Consider the following 8,476-nt stretch of genomic DNA (forward strand, 5'->3'; position numbering starts at 1 on the left):
TTGTGCATCACTAGCCTTCAGCGAGTTAGACTACGAGTAGTCCCGATTTTTCCTCAGGGATAGTACGTACAGCGAGCGCAACGCGAGCGCGCGTATTTTTCTCTCTCTCCCCGCCGCCTCTCGCCTTTCTCGCGTAGGGTGATTTTCACGCGCGCTCGCGTTTCGCTCGCTCTACTATCCCTGAGGAAAAATGGGGACTACTCGTAGTCTAACTCGCTGTAGGCTAGTTATGTACAAGTCTTTCGAACTAAACCATGCAATAGAATGTTTGGTCTACTGATTGAATATTTAGCTTTAACTGGAATAAACACAATAACCCTGAGAGTGAATGCTGAACCCGGCTGGATAAGCTCATTTGAGAAACGTCAAGATAAGGCTAGGAGAAAATATTACTCCGATTATTGTTACTCGTGCGTGAACACTACAAAAACTTCAGTGCTACAAATTGTAGCCATACTATCATGAATCTCGCAGAATTTAAGAAAAACGCACTAGCTGGCCAGTTTTGGCAAGCAAGCTTAAGTTGATATTAATTAAGAGGCAATGAACCAATAGGACAATTGCATGATGATGTCATTTTACAACAACTATACCAGAAATCCTTCAGTTTGTTGACTTCTCGAGCAAATTGGGGCTATTGTTTCTTAAACCTCAGCAGGACTGACAATTTTTTACATTTAAAAATAAGAAAGCATAAACGAAAGAAATTCTGGTAGTTCTAGTCAAATGTCGTCATCGTGAAAGTAGCCTATTGTCAGAAATTCAGCTGTAACCCATATGCCTCTAAGAAGGTGACTCCTTTCTTGACTCCTAATTCAGTAGCAAAGAAGGATTCATGACTATTACAAAAGCACTCTGATCTCAACTTAGTCATCTCTGCTTTAGGCCATGTAACTCAAGGAGCTTAAGACATAAGCAACCTGAACTGAGAATTCAAAGCCACGCAGCCAACAACATTGGTGCGAGACCATCCTTTGGCGCACACCCCATTGAAAGTTAACTCATGGCCTGAGCTTGACTATGAGACCAGCCACTGAAACCTGGCCATCGCTAGGTTCCTGCTCGAATGTTCTCGACGCTTTTCAAGTACCTTTTCAAAAATTAAGCTAGTCATAATAGATTAATGATCTGAAAAGAAAAGCTCGTGACCTATCTTGCTTTTAATCGTGTGGGTAAACCTTATATCACATGTAAACTAAAGGATGAGAGCTAAAACCCAGACGATAGATTCTTGACGATAGACGATAGACGATGGACGATATCAAAATGTCAAAGACTTTTTCGCGACATTCAAACCTGAGATGCTCTAGTTTTAAATTTGTGGCCATAGTGAGAAAGAAGAACTTCGGCGGAGTTCGAATTCGCACCGCAGAAAACTCACTAACCACTACACCACTGAATCTTACACGCTTTTCGCAGTAAAACATATCTAATATCGCGCATTTGGCCCTGGAAGGTTTGAAGGGAAACGTCGTTTGAAGCTAGGATTACCTTACTCTAGAATGCGGCCGAAAGGACCCTTTAAACTACCAAACCGTTTCTCTCTGGTCCTTTCATGGAACTCAGCAAAATCCCTACGGCTTCGCCTGGCTTCACCTGCAACCTTCTCGAAGACCTCGTGGTAAAAGATATCTATCTGCTCGTGCGTCGCTGTACCCGAATCATGATGCCAGTTTCTCGTTAACACGGGTCGCCCGTAGTGGAGACGTGGCCATTAACCCTGGTCCTGACCCTGCGAGTACTGCGGCTAGTGAGTCCTTGAAATTGACTAAAGTAAGAGCAAAATGTTGTTTATGTGAACGGGTCATTAGTAAAAACACGAAACGGATCTTGGAGTGTTCAGAATGCTCACAACAGGCTCATTGGAAATGTGCAGGATTGACCAAACAAATGTACGCTCAAGCAGGTAGCTGGAACTGCTGGAGTTGTTGCTCTCCATTTAATTTCTCGGATTCCTTTTTTCAACAAGATAATATCGACGAGACTGATTTCAATTTCACTGACACTTATGCAAATCTTGAGGTGCCAACCGAAGGAAATTATGCAAATCGATCCGCACCACCCGAGGCGATCGAAGCTCGAGGGACAACAAATGTACAAGGAACAATGCTGTGTCATTTGAACATCAACAGCATACAAAACAAATTTGAAGAACTGACTGAGACGATTAAATCCCTGAAAGCGCAGATTGTACTTATAAGTGAAACAAAAATCGACTCCACTTACCCAAAGGATCAATTTAGCCTGCCTGGTTATTCGTTATATCGAAATGACAGGAAAAAAGGTGGTGGTGGTATTTTGGCTCTCATCTCCACCGTAGTCCCATGTAGGAGATTAAAACCTGATCGTCACTACCATTGAACTAAAAAATGGTGATAATTCCTTCACAAAACCCGCAGAAATGTGTGAGATTTTAAATGACCATTTTACATCTGTCGGTCCAAACCTAGCCTCCACACTGCCTAGTGGAAATACAAGTTTTGACTCTTACATAAAGCCTGTTTCCACGACTTTTAATTTACAACATACCTCTGCCACTGAAGTTTTAAAGTTATTAGGTAAATTATCTCCGAACAAGGCCACTGGCCTTGATAACATCTCATGTCGGCTTCTAAAAGAAGCTGGCCCAATTATTGCCACTTCTTTAACCTGTATCATAAACAAAACCATAGATACTGGCCTCTTTCCTTCACAGTGGAAAATGGCTAAAGTATTTCCTTTGTATAAAAAGGATGATCGCACAGATGCACAGAACTATAGACCAATATCAGTGTCTTGCCAACCATTTCTAAGATTTGTGAAAGGGTAGTCTACGATCAACTATACGGGTACTTAAATTCAAATGGCCTGTTAACAAAAAACCAGTCTGGATTTCGTTCCCTTCACTCTACAGTGACAGCGCTGTTACATTTAACAAATAATTGGTATCTTAACATTGACAAAGGCATGTCCAATTTGATTGTGCTTCTCGATCTTGCCAAAGCCTTTGATACCGTTTCACATAATATTTTATTAAAAAAGCTTGAGCTCTATGGTCTGAAGGGTGTAACGCTCGACTGGTTTTCATCGTACCTATCAGATAGGCAACAGCAGTGTGTAGTAGAGGGCTGTGTATCTGAGCCCCAGTTGATAAGTTGTGGAGTTCCACAGGGTTCAATTTTAGGCCCTTTGTTGTTTTTAATTTATATCAATGATCTCCCTGGATGTCTTCTCCATACCAAAGCACACATGTATGCCGATGATACCACGATATATGCGTCCTCTGTATCCACTGCTGAACTATATGCCAAGGTAAATAATGACCTAACTCGCGTTAGGGACTGGCTTCTTGCAAATAAGTTAAGCTTAAATGTCACTAAAACGGAGTATATGTTCTTAACAACTACCTTCAAATTATCTAACTTAGGAAGAGACTTTCCAATTAAGATTGGCAACAATCATGTTAAACGAGTCCAAACAACAAAATATTTGGGAATTCACTTAGAAGAAAATCTTAAATGGAACGAGCATGTTGACAAACTTTGTTCAAAAGTCAAACAATCCATCAGTGGTCTAAAACAGGCTCGTGATTATGTACCATTAGATGTTCTAAATACTATTTACAAATCTCTTATCCAGCCTGTGTTCGACTACTGCGACGTTGTTTGGGACAATTTAGACCAGGGACTTGCCACTAGGATCCAGAAATTACAAAATCGTGCTGCACGCATAATAACCTTTCAAGGTTATGACGTTCGTTCAACACAAATACGAAAACAACTAAACTGGGAAGAGCTTGCCTCAAGGCGTCAAAGGCACTTAAGTCTATTAATGTATGATACAGTGAATGGAAATGTACCTAGTTACTTAAGCGATCTTTTCTCGAATGTCTGTGAGAACAACCCTTATAAGTCTATGCTAAGAAATGCGGAATATAATGTTGTACTGGACCACGTTCCAAAAACAGAATATTATAAGGGGTCTTTCTCATACAGAGGAGGAATGCTGTGGAATTCATTACCAAATGACATAAAAGCGTCTGAATCTAAAGCTATCTTTAAAAGAAAACTGGCTAGTAGGCAGGCAAACTGTTGACTACATTTTACTATATTTTATTATTTGTACATATTTTTAGTGTAGTTGTACAGTATTTACTTCTGTTTCTATACGGCTTTCATGTAAAGAAGTTATGTAACTTATGAAATTACCGTATTCAAATAAAAGTGAATCAATCAATCAATCAATTGTCTAGAGCCAATTGTGCTGGATGTGAAAATTGGGAAGATAAATATGATAATAATTGGTCTTTACCGACCACCTAGACCATTAGTGGGAGCATACCAGCAATCGCTAGAGGAAGAACTGAACCACATTTGTACTTGGGCGTCGCTTCAAAGAGAAGCAGTGACTGTCATTGGTGACCTTAACCTAGATAGGCTAAGGCCTCAGAGAAAGGAGGGCAAATTACTCCTGGACCTCGAAATGGTGCAGGGCTTTGAATGTCTCATAAAGCAGCCAACTAGACTGGATAGAAACGGAACAACAACAACAGCCACGCTTATCGATGTACTGTGACCAACCAACCAGACCTGTTCATTGGAGGAGGAGTTTACGACCCTGCTCTAAGTGATCATATGCTCATCTATGGTATAATGAAATAAAAAGCGAGGAAACATTCACGTAGAATCATCCATTTCAGGAGTTACAAAAATTTTGATCCGGTGAAATATGACAACCTACTAATGATGGCACCTTGGCATGTCGGAAACTTGTTTGATGATGTTGAGGACAAGGTGTATTATTGGAATACAATCATGCAAGACATTATGGACGAATGCTTCCCTCAGAAAAAGAAGCGAGTTAGGGATAAAGACATACCCTATATGACGACCGCGTGGAAAAATGCCATCCGAACAAAGAGAAGAGCTTTTAAGAAGTATCTAAATGAAAGGACACAACAAAACTGGGAAGAGAAAGTGAAATGTCGAAATGAGGCAACCAGACAACGAAGAATTGCTGTACGGCAATACTGGAAGAAAAAGACGTCTGACCTTAAAGAAAACCCAGGAACGTTCTTTGAAACTTTTAAACCGTTTCTTGGATCTAAGAAAGGGGTCTTGGGAACTGATATTAACTTAAAAGTTGACGGCAAGATCATTAGCAACCAAGAGACTGTTGCGGAAATATTAGCAGGTCACTTCGCTACGATAGCAAGCGATATTGGAGATGTCAACTTAAGAAACTCCTCGGAGAATGACTTAAATAATCATCCAAGTGTCTTGCAAATACAAATGGCGAGTATCTCAGAACCAATGATCGAGTCCTATCCAGTCAACCAAGCACAAGTTAGAAAGGCTCTGGAGTCACTTAATACGAGGAAAGCATCAGGATATGACAATATGCCAGCCAGAGTACTGAAATATGGAGCGGAAAAACTTGCTATACCACTGGCGAATCTGTACAATTCATGTATTACAAATCGACAATGGCCAAACAACTGGAAAAGGGGGGAATGGACGCCCGTCTTTAAGAAAGAGGATCCACAAGATTGTCGGAACTATCGACCAATAACTGTCCTTCCAGTGGTTAGTAAGGTGTTCGAGCAGCTACTTAGCGACCAGATTTCTAAGCAATTCGACAGCCGTCTGGATCCCCGAATTACGGCATATCGTAAACGCCACAGTTGTGAAACAACATTGATAAGTCTTATTGAAGCGTGGAAATCAGCACGTGATAACCAGCAAATTGTTAAAATCTTATCTACCGACTTGAGTAAGGCTTTTGATTCGCTTCATCCGTCCTTAATGATCAGCAAATTAAAAGCGTATGGTTTTAATGACGAACTATGTGATCTACTTCGATCTTACCTGTGTAATCGATTGAACCGAGTGAAACTGAGAGCTTTCAGAAGTGAATGGAAACGTACAGATAGGGGTTGTCCACAAGGATCGGCCCTTGGCCCATTGTTATGGAACATCTTTCAAAACGATCTGACATACGTAATAACTTCGCATCTCTCTATATACGCGGATGACCATCAAATGTTTGAAACAGCGGGGAACCTGAAAATGGCTGACACCAATCTTATGAGGAACGCCAATAGGGCCTTCGAATGGTACGCTAGCAATCTGCTACAAGGAAACCTGAGCAAATATCAAACTATGACTTTAAAGCATAAAAAGACAGAAAGTAACACTCCATTACACTTTCAAGGAAACACCATCGAATCTTCTGACTGTCTTAAGTTGCTAGGGGTCACCATAGATGAACAGTTGAATTTTAACACTCACATTAATGAAATATGTAAGAAGGCGAGTCAAAGAGTAGGTGTAATGCTAAGGCTTAAAAAACTTGTCCCTACCAATGCTAAATTAACTCTGTATAAATCAGCCATATTGCCTTACTTAACCTATTGCCACCTGACTTGGCATTTCTGTAGTGCTACCGACAAAAGAAAGCTTGAACGGGTCCAAGAAAGAGCACTACGCGCAGTTTTCCTAGATAAGCAATCAAGCTACCAAGCATTGCTGGACAAAAGTGACCTAACGACTCTTCAGAACAGAAGACTGCAAGATATTGCTATCCTTATGTATAAGGTGAAACACAAACTATGCCCCATCAAAATATCCGAGCTATTTCACGCGCATTGCTCACCCTACAACTTGAGGACGGCAGAGTTCGCCATTCCCAGATTTAGGACCAATAAATATGGTAAACACTCGCTCACCTACCTGGGACCAAAGTTGTGGAATAAGCTGCCAAGCGAAATCAGAACTCTCCCACCATTATTTAGTTTCAAAAATTGTATTCGTAAATTTGATCTAGGTGTAATGATAGACGACGACAATTGCTCCAATTGCATCCTTTGTAATTCTTAATCTTTATAAATCAATTATTTCATTAGTTGATAGTTAGTAGGTTTTTTAACTATATTATATTGTTAGGTAACTATAATTGCATCCTTTGTAATTCTTAATCCTTTGTAATTCTTAATCTTTTTAAATCAATTGTTTCATTAGTAGATAGTTAGTAGGATTTTAACTATATTATATTGTTAGGTAACTATATTATATTGTTAGGTGTCCCCAATTAGTAGAGGGGTTCTTAACCCCATCGGCTAGACATTCCAAGACACATTAATAAAGTTTATGTATGTATGTATGTATGTATGTATGTATGTAGTCGAGCAATTAAAAAAAACTAGGTTTGAGGAAAATAAGCAAGTTTTGGTGGTAAAAGGCGTAACTTGAAATCATTTTATCGCATTTCAAGGAATTACCTCGATTTTCGCTCTTATTTTGAAATAGTGTTTTGAAACTAATGGATCACATCGCTTCTATTTTCTCAATCTGAAATACTTCAAAATTTATCGCCGAAAGCATTCCTTGATTGTTACAACGCGACGGCTGAAGAACAGGACCAAGTTTGTTTTGCTGCGGTTTTGATACTAGGCAACTGTGCAGAAACCATCGCGCCGTGATATAGAAAGATCAGTACGCTACTGACCCACGCGCGATCACGTGCGACAAATGTCGACAGATTTATCAATCTCGCTACGCGAGGAACAAAAATGTTGTATCGGCGCTTAGAGTTTCTTAAACTAAGAAAAACTTTTAACACTAAGCGTAAATGGGAAGCGAACAAGTCTAACGAGTCTATGCGAAGTTCATTTTAAAACGTGTTCAATCAGTCCTCCGCTTTTTTGGACCAAAATGAGGCCCGAAGGGGCCGAAAAATTTTTTTCTCAGTCCAGCCCCCCTCTTATCTCAGGGTCTGGATGACCGGGGCCCCCCGTTATCTGAAGGTCTGGATTCCGCCACTAACTTAAGTTACCGTCGAATTTGTTTTTGTTGCTCCTAACTTTTGCTTTCAAAAAAATATATATCTTTAGTTGTTTTCGCTTGGTCATGTGACATGACTATTTTCTTAAAATTACAAATATTCGAGGGGATGCCTGTACATTAATTACTTCACTTTTGTTGTTCTTTTTTTCCTAAGAAAATGTAATGACAATAAAGGTCACTTTAACAAATGTGTGGATCTAAATTCTATAATATGTTGTTCTTTTGTCTTTTACGGATTCTATTTTATAAATTTTTTTTTAATAACTGTTCGAAGGAACAAATATTGCCTAGAAGTTTCTAAAGCTTGAGAAAAGCTAAAGATTTCTGGATAACCGTTCCATTCGTCTAAAATATTCAGAGGTTTTCTGATAGCTTAACTACGATTTTCGGAAGTTGTGTTAATCTCCTTTTTAATACAACATATTACGATTATTGTTCATAAGGGTCTCTTAATTAAAATTTCGGTATAGAGACAATATGTTCCCCATAATTTTCTAATGAAAGCAAGACTACTTCATGTACTAAAACTTTCGACTGGACCCATAAGGGTAGCTAACACCTTCGGATGAGACGAAAAAGCCACCTAAAACCTTCGTGACGACCAAAGTTCCCCTAAGACATCCAAACAGAGAAATAGTTTTGGGGGCAACTCC

General features: G+C 39.6%; 1 protein-coding gene and 1 pseudogene across 3 annotated transcripts in view; both read left to right on the forward strand.

The window, feature by feature from the left end:
• Positions 1-8,476, forward strand: part of LOC140927438 (neurexin-4-like) — a 41,796-nt gene that overhangs the window by 4,512 nt on the left and 28,808 nt on the right. The window lies entirely within an intron of this gene.
• Positions 1,891-4,640, forward strand: LOC140927274 (uncharacterized; annotated as a pseudogene).

Source organism: Porites lutea, chromosome 2, assembly GCF_958299795.1.
Source record: "Porites lutea chromosome 2, jaPorLute2.1, whole genome shotgun sequence".
Lineage (NCBI taxonomy): Eukaryota > Metazoa > Cnidaria > Anthozoa > Scleractinia > Poritidae > Porites > Porites lutea.